Genomic DNA, 14,319 nt, shown 5'->3' on the forward strand with positions numbered 1-14,319 from the left:
TATGTGCCAAGCACGGTTTCTAAGTATTTTACATGGATTAACTCATTGAATTGTCACCAACAACACTATGAGGCAGGTGCTTGTATTTAGCCCCATTTTTTCAGTGAACGCACCGAGGTACAGAATGATGAGTAACTTCTGGGCGATCATGTAGTTAGCGGTTGAGCCAGGATTTTACACCGCATAGTTCCCAAGTTTGCTGTTAACAGTACACCAGACCGCTTTTCTCTGCTCGCATAAGAAAGTATTTTGAGACTTTCAAAAATATTCAAATCGTTAATATTTCCTTTTCCCCCAAGATTGTTTCTACTCCTTTAAAAAAAATACTCATAGAAGAAGATGCAGGAAATACCAAAAGGCAACCACTGTTGTATTTTGGAACATTTCTAACTAATCCAATCTGTACGATTTTGAATTTTATTTTCTTTATATAATATTATAACCAATTCCTTTCCCCATATTACTGTAGAATATTCATAACACAATTTTAAATAGATTCTTAATATGCTAGGAAGGGAAAGGCACCATAGATTATTTCATTGATCTATTGTGGACACTAGGTTGGGTCTCCCCCTCATCACCCAAAAGTGATGCCCACCTTTGAACATAGGCTTTTACCATATTTGGGGTGGATTCCTAATGTAAAATTATTGGGTTGAAGAGTATAAATAGTGTAAGACTACCTTTACCTTCAGTTACTTTCTAACAGAGTTGCATCATATGTAAATAACTTGGATTTAAATTTAAAAAGAAAAAGTTGCATTAACTAATACTCATTATCAGCAGTACCTAAAGACAGGCATTTTCCCTCCCTGACTCTGAGTCTTATCATTTAAAGAAAGAATTGTTGAAGAAAGATAGTCTGAGTATTTTATTGATACCAGAGGATTTTCTCTTAAATGTTTAATTTTGTGTTTCCTTCTGCCTAAATACTTCATTTTCTTTGCGTATTTATTTAAATCTTTGCGGTTTTTAAAAAATGTATTTATACAAATGCTTTACATAATCAGAATATTAACTGTAATATGCAGTATTATGTAGTAATATACTACAGTCTTCTTTAGGGTTGTTGTGAGGGTTAAGTGAAATATCGCGCGTACCATAATAAGTGATCGGTTAACCTAAGTTCTCTCCCTTCATTAACTGGTCATAGAGCCCTGACATTTAGATATCACGATATCACAAATGGTACAGTTCTCAATTGCCTGAATTCAGATCAAATACATTCCTTGGATAAAGAATGCTGTTAAAGATTCACTCACCAGATATTTCTAAAATATAAGTTTTCGAGAACTTCAAAAGGGAGTTGTCTCTAGTTTGTTGACCTTACAGGAACAAACAACCCCCAGCTGCAGGTGGGCAGCTGAAGGTGACTGTAGGTCTGTTGCTACAGCTGTTTTCTAAAACGGGCTTCTCATTCATTCTGTGACCGCAGGCTGAAGGAGCGGCTATCTGGGACGGGCATTTCTCATGGCAGAGGGGAAAGGAGAGAGCTTGCGAGAACATGCACGGCTTTTAAAAAGCTTCTGCTTAGATACAGTGCGCTTCAGTGGACTCCCATTCCGTTGGCCACAGCTAGACACATGGCCAGGCCTGACAGCGGGGCCGGGACACGTACCCCAGCTGCGGAGAGGGCTGCAGCGCCAGGGCAGTGGCAGTGGGTGTGGAGGGAAAATCCTCCTATGGAGAGGGAGGAGGGATTGACTGGACTTTTACACGCCTTAAAACAGTGAATGCTCACAGCAGCCCCACGAGGTAGGCATCATCGTCTCTGTGTTCAGATGAGGAAACCATGGTTTCCCAAGAGGTTAAGCACGTAAGTGCTGGAGCCGCCGTGAAACCGGGGCTGGAGCTCAGGCAGTCTGCCTCTGTGACCCGAGCTCTTTCTTCACTCCTCATTGCGCCCATCGCCTTTCTCATCCTCCTGTCTGCAGGTCTCTTCCCAGCAGGATTTGTTTCTGTCAGAGCACTCTTCTGATCTCTTGCTTGAGCAGGACATGCCTGGTTTCTGGCCTGTCCTTTAGTGTGGACACTTCCCCTTACTGACCCTGTTTCGGTGTCCCCTCCTGCCCGGCCGGACCCATACCTGGTCCAGGCCCCCCCTCTCTGAGTGTGGGAGGAGGTGCCGGTGGCCCCCTTCTGGCTTAGGGGAGGGGCTTGCGGACTCACTGCGTGTGTGTCCTCCCTACGGGTCCTCCTGCTTTCACACCTGTGCTTCCCCCTCACTTTCCGTGGTGCTCGCTGTTCCCAAGTCCTGAGCCACTTAGGGATTCTGAGAGTCAAACCGTCTTGCTTTCTCTGGTTTTCTCAAACTTCATCTAGTCTAAGACAGTTACCTCTTTTTTCCAGCTTCCGGATCTTGTTGAAATCCCAAACTCAAGATCTCGCTCTCATTTATTTTGCCATTATGCACTTATATCTTCGATTTCTTTGTGGTCGGTTTTGTGGGCTTATGGAAGAGTACTTTGATGTAGTTAATCCTTCCAATTTTAACCAAGCTCCCACATTCTACAGCTGCAACTTTAATAGCTACATAGTATTTTTTGGTATTGACATACCTTAATATATAAAACCAATTGTTTATTTTGGCTATGCAGGTTACTTTGGTTTTATAAACAGCGCTCTTTGTGGCTCTGTGAGCATCCTTAACTCCTGCAGAATAAAATTTAGGAATAAATCCCAAATTTTAAAACTTTTAATATTCGTTCCAAATTGCTCACCAAGAAACAATTTACTTTCTGAGTAGGTGTAAACATTCATTATTAATATTGCAATTTTTCAAAACTCCATTTATTCATACTTTCTTGAGAGAGCTTTAGAGTTATTTTTTAGCTTCTTATGTAAAATCCCACTGAGATTTCGTTAGTTTCATTAAGTCTTTAAAATAATTTGGGATGGTGGTGTAACTTCATGGTATTTTGTTTTCCTAACCATGAAGTTGATCTCTTCCTCTGTTCAGATCTTCTTAAATCTTACATTTCTCAATATTTACATTAAGTTATCACTATGTGTGCTGTGGAATTTGTGGCTATTGTGTATGAGAGGTCTTCTGTATTTTTATTTTCTAATTTGTTTTTGCTATAAACAGAATACTTAATTGGATTTTCCTTATTTATCTTATATTTTGCCATGTCATGAACTCTTGGTATTTCTGTTTTCACAACGTCTTCTAAATTTCCTCGGCATACATTTAAATTCAATTTTCTAATTAATCTCCAGCTAATTATTGAGCACACCTATTCTGGGCAAGCAGGTTTTAGGCTCTTAAGATATAGCAGTAAATGTAACAAAGTCTTTGCCGAAGTAGAACTTAACATGCTAGTAGGGATATTCTGGTAATACGTAAAGGAACATATAAAGAAAATAATGTCCAGGGGCGCCTGGGTGGCTCAGTCAGTTGAGTGTCTAACTTCAGTTTAGGTCATGATCTCACAGTTCATGGGTTTGAGCCCTGCGTCGGGCTTTGTGCTGACAGCTCAGAGCCTGGAGTCTGCTTCAGATTCTGTACCTCCCTCTCTCTCTGCCCCTGCTCCACTTGTGCTCTGTCTCTCAAACGTGAATAAAGGTTAAAAAAAAAAGGTTTGTTTCTTTTTTTAAAGAAAAGAGTGCCCAGTTGGGATAACTGCTGTGAAGAAAAATAAAGCAGGATAAAGGCATAGCTATTGGCAAAGGGTGATTTTTCAGATAAGAGCTCCATCTAAGGAGGTGACTTTTTTTTTTAATTTTTAATGTTTATTTAGTTTTGAGAGAGAGAGAGAGAGAGAGAGAGCCAGCACACACGAGCGAGTGGGAAAGGGGGAGAGAGGGAGGGAGACACAGAATCTGAAGCAGGCTCCAGGCTCTGAGCTGTCAGCACAGAGCCTGACACAGGGCTCAATCTCACAAGCCGTGAGATCATGACCTGAGCCAAAGTTGGACGTTTAACCGACTGAGCCACCCAGGACCCCCTAAAGAGGTGGCTTTTGATGAGAGACCTGAATGGAGAAACCGGTTGTGTGCATATCTGCCAGTTTTACAAGCAGAGGGAACAGCAAGGCGAGAGCAAGCTTGTGTTTGAGGAGCAGCAGTGAGGGTAGCGGGTGGAACTGAGTGAACCAAGTGGTAAGGGAGATAGAGACCGGGATCACATCACAGTTTGGATGCCTCTGGCTTCAACGTAAAGAGTGCAGTGTGGCTGGACATACGAATCTGGATTTTAAGAGAGAGCTCTGAGCTGGAGACATACTTATCAGTGTCCGTGTGCACTTAGAGCCATGACTGGATGAAATGACCTATGAGATAGAGCCCCAACAGAGAAGACACCTCAGGACAGGGTCCAGGGGCTCTGGACATTTACAAGCCTAAAAGGGACCTAATGGTAGTGGCTTTAGGACTAGCCAGTGAGGAAGTATGAGACCCAAGAGACAAGTAAAACTGGGTAAGGGAGCAAAACATCAACTGTCCTGTGCTGCTGGAAGTCCAGCAGGTGAGGCCCGAGGATTGACCACTGACTGGGCTTGACAATATGCAAGTGACTGGTGCAGGTGGTTTTAGTGGAGTTATGGAGAGAAACACGTTACTGGAGTGAGTTTAATATAGAATAGAAGGCAAGATCATGGACAGTCAAGTACAGAGAACTCTCGAGAACTTTTGCTGTAAGGGCAGCAGGAAAATGGGCGGTAGCTGGGGTAGGCTGAGAGTTCTGGGAAAGGGCTATACAGGAGTGGCAATACTTTTCTCTCACAAATATGTATCCCTCACTCTTTTTTATTAATTTGAGAGAGAGAATGAGAGTGTGTGCAAGTGGGGAAGGGGCAGATGGAGAGAGAGAGAGAGAGAGAGAGAGAGAGAGAATCTTAAGCAGGTTCCACACTCAGTGCAGAGCCTAATGTGGGGCTTGATCCCATGACCTTGGGATCATGACCTGAGCCAAAATCAAAGAGCACTCAACCAACCGGCTGAGCCACCCAGGTGCCCCCCCCCTCACTTTTTTTTTTTTTTTTAAATTTGGTTGCCTTGCTCAGAACGTCCTTCTTTTGTTCTCTTTTTAGTAGGGATATTATTATTAGTCTTTTTAACAAAAAATGTGATTATTGATAATTGGGTTGAAATAGATTCTCTTGGGGCGCCTGGGTGGCTCAGTTGGTTAAGCGTCCGACTTCAGCTCAGGTCACGATCTTACAGTCTGTGAGTTTGAGCCCCGCGTCGGGCTCTGTGCTGACAGCTCAGAGCCTGGAGCCTGCTTCGGATTCTGTGTCTCCCTCTCTCTCTGCCCTTCCCCACTCATGCTCTGTCTCTCTCTGTCTCAAAAATAAATAAAAACATTAAAAAAAAAATTAAAAAAAAAAAGAAATAGATTCTCTTTCTCATATTAAGTATTTTTCTTCCTATTTTTAAAAGGGTTTTAATAGGTGGTGAGTCCTTACAAATGTATTTTTGGATACCTCCAAAACAATCTTATGGGTTCTCTTACATTTGTCTTAAAGTTATATGATATATTACTGATAATTTTCTAATGTGGATCTGTCATTGTATTCCTGGGACAGACCTCATTTGATTATGAAGAATTCTTCTTTTAATATATTACTTACTTTCCTGTGATAATGTATTTATTATTTTCACTTTATGTGAAGTTAGCAGGCGCTTGGGTGGCTCAAGTCGGTTGAGCGTCCAACTTCGGCTCAGGTCATGATCTCACAGTTCGTGGGTTCGAGCCCCGCGTCGGGCTCTGTGCTTGCTCAGAGCCTGGAGCCTGCTCAGATTCTGTGTCTCCTTCTCTCTCTGCTCCTCCCCCGCTCACACTGTCTCATTCTGTTTCTCAAAAATAAATAAATGTAAAAAAATTTTTTTTTTTTTAAAACAAAACTCCTGAGAGTGGCACCAGGGTGGCTCAGTCAGTTAAGCGTCTGACCCCTGATTTCAGCTCAGGTCATAATCTCACAGTTTGTGAGTTTGAGCCCTGCATAGGGAGCCTGCTTAAGATTCTCTCCCTCTTCCTCTGCTGCTCCCTGTTCATGCTCTGTCTCTCTCTCTCTCTCAAAAATGAAAAAATAAAATAAAAATAAATAATACTCCCAAGAGACGCTCAATACGGGTGTATAGGAATGTGACTTTAGGTTGCCACTTTAATATCTGTAAGTTTAATCCTTTTGGCTCAAGTGCTTGCTTAGAATGACAAAATACCATGATATATCTGATTCATTTACTCAACATAATACCTTCTAAGCCAAAACTTCCAGCACTTTAGCTCCCTTTTATGCCAAAGTAATACAATCCTACACAGTGTTCTTCAGGAAAGAGGCTAATATTACTTTCCTTTAATTCATAGCCTGAGGCACTGTGTGGGAGAGGTTACCCGCTCAAGCAGTTGCAGGGGCCAGGAGTGAAAGTGAGTCACGTTGTCAGGTATAGGAAAAGACAGCTGCCAGAAATTGTCAATCTGAACTCAGTATAAAAATATACAAGGTTACATTTTAAATTCCAGCTTGAAAAACATAGCAAATTGACAAATAGAAGTATTTAATAATTAATGCTTCTTCTTTCACAACAAATTTCTCCAGATTTGGAACCTGAAACCCCTTTTCTTCTGTTCCACGATGTCAGTGTCAGATCTTACATTTTGAGTTAATGTTTGATATGGAACTCAACGTTAGATCCTTCAGAAGTAATATTTCAATTTTTTTCATTTTCATCATGAAAAATATCTACTCACAAAATAGGTTTCTCTAAACAAAGATAGAACCTTTGTACAGTGGTTTTTAAATATATAATTAGCATAACTACTCCAAAGATATATGTAGAATTCTAAAATCAATCTTTGAGGCATCTGGATGGCTCAGTCAGTTAAGCATCTGACTCTTTTTTTAAAGAGAGAGAGAGAGAAAGAGAATCCCAAGCAGGCCCTGCACTGTTAATGCAGAGCCCAGCATGGGGCTCAAACTCAGGAACCATGAAATCATGATCTGAGCCAAAACCAAGAGTTGGACGCTTAACCAACTGAGCCATCCAGGCGCCCCAAGTATCCGACTCTTGATCTCAGCTCAGATCTTGATCTCAGGGTCATGAGTTCAAGCCCCACCTTGGGCTCTTTGCTGGGCATGAAGCCTACTGAATAAATGAATGAATCATTGAATCAATCTTTAACCACATAATGTGGGGAATATGATTTTACGTTGTCATTTTCATATCTGTAAATTAAGTTCAACACAAGAAAGTGTGTCAGGTCCCTTGCAAAGTGAGTAGTCCAAAGTATTCATTTCTCTAGGAGCCAGCAAATTGAATCTTTTATAGGGAACAAAAGTATTGGTAGTGTTTATGTAGAATGTCAGTTAGAAAGACCTTTGATCTATCATACCTGATGCACCAGTGCTGAGATTTCTCTCACAGATGGTATGAAAAAAATCCATTCTTTCTACACATAAACTATATGAATATCTTTTAAGTTCTATATATACCACAGTTAAGCTGCCTGACGGCCACATAGACTAGCAGGTTGACTGTACCATACCATTCTTCAAAAGGAAATACGTTCCCCACCATTTTTCTTGAAACCTGTAATCCTCATGGTCTTTCTTTCATCTTTCTACTAGATTGAAAAATGGGTTTGATTTTTATTTATTTTTGAGAGAGAGACACACACAGATCACGAGCGGGGGAGGGGCAGAGAGAGGGAGACAGGGAATCTGAAGCAGGCTCCAGGTTCCAAGCCTGTCAGCACTGAGCCCTATGTGGGGCTCGAGCTCACAAACTGCGAGATCATGACCTGAGCCTAACCCGGATGCGTAACTGATTGAGCCACCCGGGTGCTTCAATTTTTAATTTACATGTTTTATAGACCTATTTCATGATGATTTATTTCTTAAGTTTTTAACATATGACTTTATATAATCTTTTTTTTTTAAATTTTTTTTTTTTTTAACGTTTATTTATTATTGAGAGACAGAGAGACACAGAGCCTGAGCAGGGGAGGGGCAGAGAGAGGGGAGACACAGAATCGGAAGCAGGCTCCAGGCTCTGAGCTGTCAGCACAGAGCCCGACACGGGGCTCGAACCCACGAACTGCGAGATCATGACCTGAGCCGAAGTTGATCGCCCAACCAACTGAGCCACCCAGGTGTCCCTGACTTTGTATAATCTTATAATTTTTTTTATGTATATTTTGATACTAAAATTTATTTTTTTAATGTTTATTTATTTTTGACAGAGACATTGAGCAGGGGAGAAGCAGAAAAAGAGAGAGACAGACAGTCAGAATCCCAAGCAGGCTCTGAGTTGTCAGTGCAGAGCCTGATGTGGGGCTTGAATTCACAAATCATGAGATCATGACCTGAGTCAAAACCAAGAGTGGGACGCTTAACCAACTGAACCACCCAGGCGCCCCTTGATACTAAAATTTAAGAGTATACAGAAGTTTTTGAAATTAAAACCAGCCAGTTTCTCTATTTTTTATTTTTTGCTTTTTGAGTGTTTCTGTTTTTCCTTTACTAGATTTGACAGATAATTTGGTGTGTGTGTGTGTGTGTGTGTGTATGTTTGTTTGTTTGTTTTTTGCTCAAACTTGTGTTACTACTATCCCAAGAAAAACCTCTTTAGATTTTTTCAGGTCATGTTTTTCTCTTCTCTAATTGGTTTATTTCTGATTTTTTCCTATTTCTTCCAGTCCTTTTAGGACACTTGTATTATTTTCCTAAATTCCTATACTGAATGCTAATTTATTTTTTTCATTTATTCTTTTCCCTAATAAAAAAGGTAACTACAGTTTTACTACTTAATAGCTTTGGTTTTATTCCACAGGCTTTGACAGATTTTATTGTTTTCATATTTTCAGAATAATCTGTGATATTTTTTATTTTCTTCTTTGTTGTTTAAATTCATGTTTTTAATACCCAAGTAGTTAAGGTAGTTTGATTTTCCTTAACAGCAGTTTTATGAAATTACTGTGAAAGTTATATTTGAAAAGCTTTTGGTAAGAGAAGTTATTTATGTTCTGAGTGTATGTATTTTGTACTAAAATTTAAGTCACAAAAGAAATCTACAGACTAGGTATTTAAAGAATTTATTTAAATTAAAACTTGCTGGTTACCATCAGCATTAATAGTAACACATTGTTAGTATTTGTTATTTTTTTGTTTTTATTATTTTTTAAATTAATTTACATCCAAGTTAGTTAACATATAGTATAATAATGATTGCAGGAATAGAATTTAGTGATCTATCACTTATATATAACACCCTCCTTAATGCCCCTTTCCCATTTAGCCCTTCCCCCCCCCACCCAAAACCCCTCCAGGCACCCTCATTTTTTTCTCTGTATTTAAGAATCTCTTATGGGTTTGCCTCCCTCCCTGTTTTTATATTGTTTTTGTTTCCCTTCCCTTATGTTCATCTGTTTTGTATCTTAAATTCCACATATGAGTGAAGTCATATATTTGTCTTTCTTTGACTAATTTTCCTTAGCATAATACACTCTAGTTCCCTCCATGTTGTTGCAAATGGCAAGATTCCATTCTTTTTGATCACAGAGTAATACTCCATTGTATGTATATATATATATATATATATATATATATATATATATATATACCACATCTTCTTTATTCATTCATTGGTCAGTGGACATTTGGCCTCTTTCCATACTCTGGCTATTGTTGATAGTGGTGCTATAAACATTGGAGTACATGTGCCCCTTCGAAACAGCCTTCCTGTATCCTTTGGATAAATACCTAGTAGTGCAATTGCTGGGTCATAGGGTAATATTTTTTACTTTTTTAAATGAAAATTCCAAAAGCCAAGATTTTCTAGTTTGATTTTTTTTTTTTTTTTTTGCTTAGCATCACTTAATTGCTTATTAATAAGGCTTTTTGAAATTGACTATGAGAAATTTGAAAGGGCATATTTTACATTTTTATTCTCATAGTGCTTATCTGGGATCATAACATTTTAAATTTTTTTTTTTTCAACGTTTATTTATTTTTGGGACAGAGAGAGACAGAGCATGAACAGGGGAGGGGCAGAGAGAGAGGGAGACACAGAATCGGAAACAGGCTCCAGGCTCCGAGCCATCAGCCCAGAGCCCGACGCGGGGCTCGAACTCACGGACCGCGAGATCGTGACCTGGCTGAAGTCGGACGCTTAACCGACTGCGCCACCCAGGCGCCCCATGGGATCATAACATTTTAGAGAAGACTTTTATGTTTACTTATCTCCCAAACTTTTAGGGAAGTCTTAGGGAACTTTGCCAAGGCAACCCTGCTTTTCTTTTTTTCTTGGTATCATTCAGCTGATGTTCCTCATGCCCTCACCTGGAGATCAATATGGTATTATTCATCAATTCACACCTAGTGTTAAAGAGACCTGGTTTTCATCAGTGGATCCTTTTGTCTAAAAAGACTTCGAAGGGGCGCCTGGGTGGCGCAGTCGGTTAAGCGTCCGACTTCAGCCAGGTCACGATCTCGCGGTCCGTGAGTTCGAGCCCCGCGTCGGGCTCTGGGCTGATGGCTCGGAGCCTGGAGCCTGTTTCCGATTCTGTGTCTCCCTCTCTCTCTGCCCCTCCCCCGTTCATGCTCTGTCTCTCTCTATCCCAAAAATAAATAAACGTGGAAAAAAAATTTTTTTTTAAATAAAAAAAAAAGACTTCGAAGTCAGAAGTGGTTATTGATGATTTCCCTTCTTGGGGCTACCTATTTATTCAATATTCTGAATGCTTCTGGAGTTATAAGTGTTAAATGTATGAACTAATAAGGAAATTAAAGTTATTTATAAAGGAGTAATTTTATTCAGCTCTACTGAGGTGTGATTGACAAAAACAATCGTAAGATATTCCTAGCAAACAGTGTGAGATTTGTTAGATGTATACACTGTGAAAGGATTCCCACTGTGGAGTTAATTAACACATATCTCACACCATATTTTTACCTTTTTGAGTCAGGGGTGAAAACACTTAAGTTTGCTTTCTTAGCAAATCTCAGTTATGTAGTATGATTATTATCAACTATAGTCACCATGTTATACATTAGATCCTCAAACCTTATTCACTTACAACTGAAATTTTGTACCCTTCTACTAACCTCTCCCTATTTCCCCCATGCTCCAGTTCCAACCACTTTTCTGCCTTCTTTATGAGTTTGACTTTTTTTTCTCAGTTTCCACGTATGAGTTGACACCATGCAGTATTTGTCTTTCTCTGTCTGGCTTATTTCACCTCACATACTGCCTTCCATGTTCACTCATGTTGTTGCAAATGACAGGATTTCCTTTTTTTTTTTAGCTGAATGATATTGCATTGTGTTTATATATATACCACATCTTTACCCATTCATCCATCAACAGACACTTAGGATATTTCTATACCTTGTCTATTGTGAATAATGCTGTAATCAACGTGAGAGTACAAATATCTCTTTGAGGTAGTGATTTCATTTCCTTTGAACATATACTCGTAAGTAAGATACCTGCATCATATGGTAATTCTGTTTTTTTATTTCTTGAGGAATTTGCAAACTGTTTTCCATAGTGGTTATATCAGTTTACATTCCCAGCAGTGTACAGGGGTTCCCTTTTGTCTATATTTTTGTCAGTACTTGTTATCTTCTGTGTTTTTGATGAGAGTCACCATAACAAGTGTGAGGTGATACCTCATTGTGGTTTTGATTTTCATTTGCCTGATGATTCGTGATGTTGAGCATCTTTTCATGTGTCTCTTAGCTACCTGTATATCTTCTTCAGAAAAATGTCTCTTCAGGTCCTTTGCCCATTTATTTTTTTTTGATCAAGTTGCTTTTTTGCTGTTGACTTTATGACTTCCTGGTATATTTTGCATATTAACCCTTTTCCAGATAAGTGGTTTGGAAATATCTCTTCCCTTTTTATGGGTTACCTTTTCATTTTGTTGATGGTTTCTTTTGTTATTCAGGAGCTTTTCAGTTTGGTATAGTACTACCTGTTTATTTTTGGTTTTATTGCCTTGGCTTTAGCTGTCAAATCCAAAAATCTCATTGCAAAGACCAGTTTCAAGGACCTTCCTCCCTGTATTTTCTTCTGAGAGTTTTATAGTTTCAGGTCATAATTCCAGTCTTCAATTTGAGTTATTTTTTGTGTGTGGTGTAACATAGTGGTCCAGTTTTATTTTCTTGCATGTAGATGTCCACTTTTCCACATTCCATTTATTAAGGAGACTGTCCTTTCTCTGTTGTATATTCTTGGTTCCTTTGTTGAAAATTAATTGACCATATATGCGTAGGTTTTTTACTGGGCTCACTGTTCTTTTCTGTTGATCTGTGTGTCTGCTTCTATGCCAATACCATTCTGTTCTGATTACTGTGGCTTTGTAATGTATTTTGAAATGAGGAAGTGTGATGCTCCAGCTTTGTTCTTTCTCAAGATTGCTTTGGCTGTTTCGGGTCTTTTGTGGTTCCATGTGAATTCTAGGATTGTTTTTTCTATTTCTGTGAAAAATGCTATTGAAGTTTTGATAGAGATTGCATCGAATCTGTATGTAGATCACTTTGTGTAATATGGACAAATACTACAAATGCAAATGGACAAATATAAATATTTTAATAATATTAATTCTTCCAATCCATAAACGGAATATCTTTCAACTTATTTGTGTCTTCTTCAATTTCTTTCATCAATATCCTTGTAGTTTTCAGTGTACAGATCATTCACTTCCTTGGTTAAATTTATTCCTAAATACTTTATTCTTTTTATTGCTTTTGTGAATGGGATTGTCTTCTTAATTTCTCTTTCCAATAATTTGTTGTTAGTGTACAGAAAATAATTTAATTTTTGATAACTATAAACTTATTATTGCCATTTGTTAATTGTTTTCTATTTTGTAGCTCATTTGTTCCTTTCTTCCTTTTGTTCTTTCTTTGTGATTTGATGACTTTGGTTTTATTGGTATGCTTTGATATCTTTATCTTTTGTTGTATCTATTATAAGTTTTGCTTTGTGGTTACCATGAGACTTACATAAAACATCTTGTAGTTATAATAGCCTATTTGAAGCTGATAATAACTTCAACACATGTGAAATCTCTACATTCTTGCACTCCTTCACATTTTATGTTTTCGACATCACCGTTTACATCTTTTTATATTACTTGTTCATTATCAAATTATTGTAGTTACTGTTATTTTTGTCTTTGTTTTTTAACCTTCATACTAGAGTTACAACTGACTTATCCTTTACCATTATAATATTAGAGTATTCTGAATTTAACCACAGTTGGCCCTTCCTTGAACAACACAGGTTTGAATTGCACAGATCCACTCATAGGTGGATTTTTTTTCAATAAACACAGTGCAGTACTGTAAGTGTATTTTCTCTTCTTCATGATTTTTTTAAAATTTTTTTTTAATGTTTCTATTTATTTTTGAGACAGAGAGAGACAGAGCATAAGCAGGGGAGGGGCAGAGAGAGAGGGAGACTCAGAATCCAAAGCAGGCTCCAGGCTCCGAGCTGTCAGCCCAGAGCCCAATGCAGGGCTTGAACTCACACACCGCGAGATCATGACCTGAGCCGAAGTTGGACGCTCAACCGACTGAGCCACCCAGGCGCCCCTCTTCATGATTTTCTTAATAACATTTTCTTTTCTCATGCTTACTTTATTGTAAGAATATAGTATGTAATACATATACAAAACATGTGTTTACCGACTGTGTTAATGGTAAGGCTTCTGGCCAACAGTAGGCAATTAATAGTTAAGTTTTGGGTTAGTCGGATGTTGTACGTGGATTTTCAACTATGCATGGGATCAGTGTCCCTGACTCTCTAATTGTTCAAGGTCAACTGTATATATTTACCATTACCAGTGGTTTTATAGTTTCATATGTTTTCATGTTATTAATCAACATTCTTTGAAGGACAGCTTTGCTGGGTAGATTATTCTTGGCTGACAGGTTTTTCTCTTTCAGCACTTTGAATATATCCCTCCTGGTCTCCAAGATTTCTGTTGAAATATCTGCTTATCATCTTACGGGAGTTCCCTTGTAACAAGTTGCTTTTCTCTTGGGGCTTTTAAGATTCTCTCTTTGTCTTTAACTTTTGACACTTTCATTATAATGTGTCTCATTGTGGATCTCTTTATTCATCTTATTTGGTAATTTTTGTGCCTATTGGATCTGGATCTTTCTTTCCCCAGGTTAGGTAAGTTTTCACCCTTTTTAATAAGCTTTCTGCTCCTTTTTCTTTCTTTTTTTCTTCCGGGGCCCCTATAATATGTGTGTTAGTGTGCTGTTGATCCTGTAAGTCCCTTAAGCTATCTTAATTCTTTTTCATTTTTTTTTTTCTTTTTGCTCCTCTGTTTAGATGAATTCCTCTATCCTGTCTGTGAGTTCA

The 14,319-nt window shown here is 38.6% G+C and overlaps 1 protein-coding gene across 1 annotated transcript in view; it reads left to right on the top strand.

Moving 5' to 3' along the window:
- The window catches only part of HSPA14 (heat shock protein family A (Hsp70) member 14), a 43,872-nt gene that overhangs the window by 21,384 nt on the left and 8,169 nt on the right, over nt 1–14,319 (top strand). The gene's annotated exons all lie outside the window — the stretch shown is intronic.

This window comes from Prionailurus viverrinus, chromosome B4 (genome assembly GCF_022837055.1).
Source record: "Prionailurus viverrinus isolate Anna chromosome B4, UM_Priviv_1.0, whole genome shotgun sequence".
In the NCBI taxonomy this organism is placed as follows: domain Eukaryota; kingdom Metazoa; phylum Chordata; class Mammalia; order Carnivora; family Felidae; genus Prionailurus; species Prionailurus viverrinus.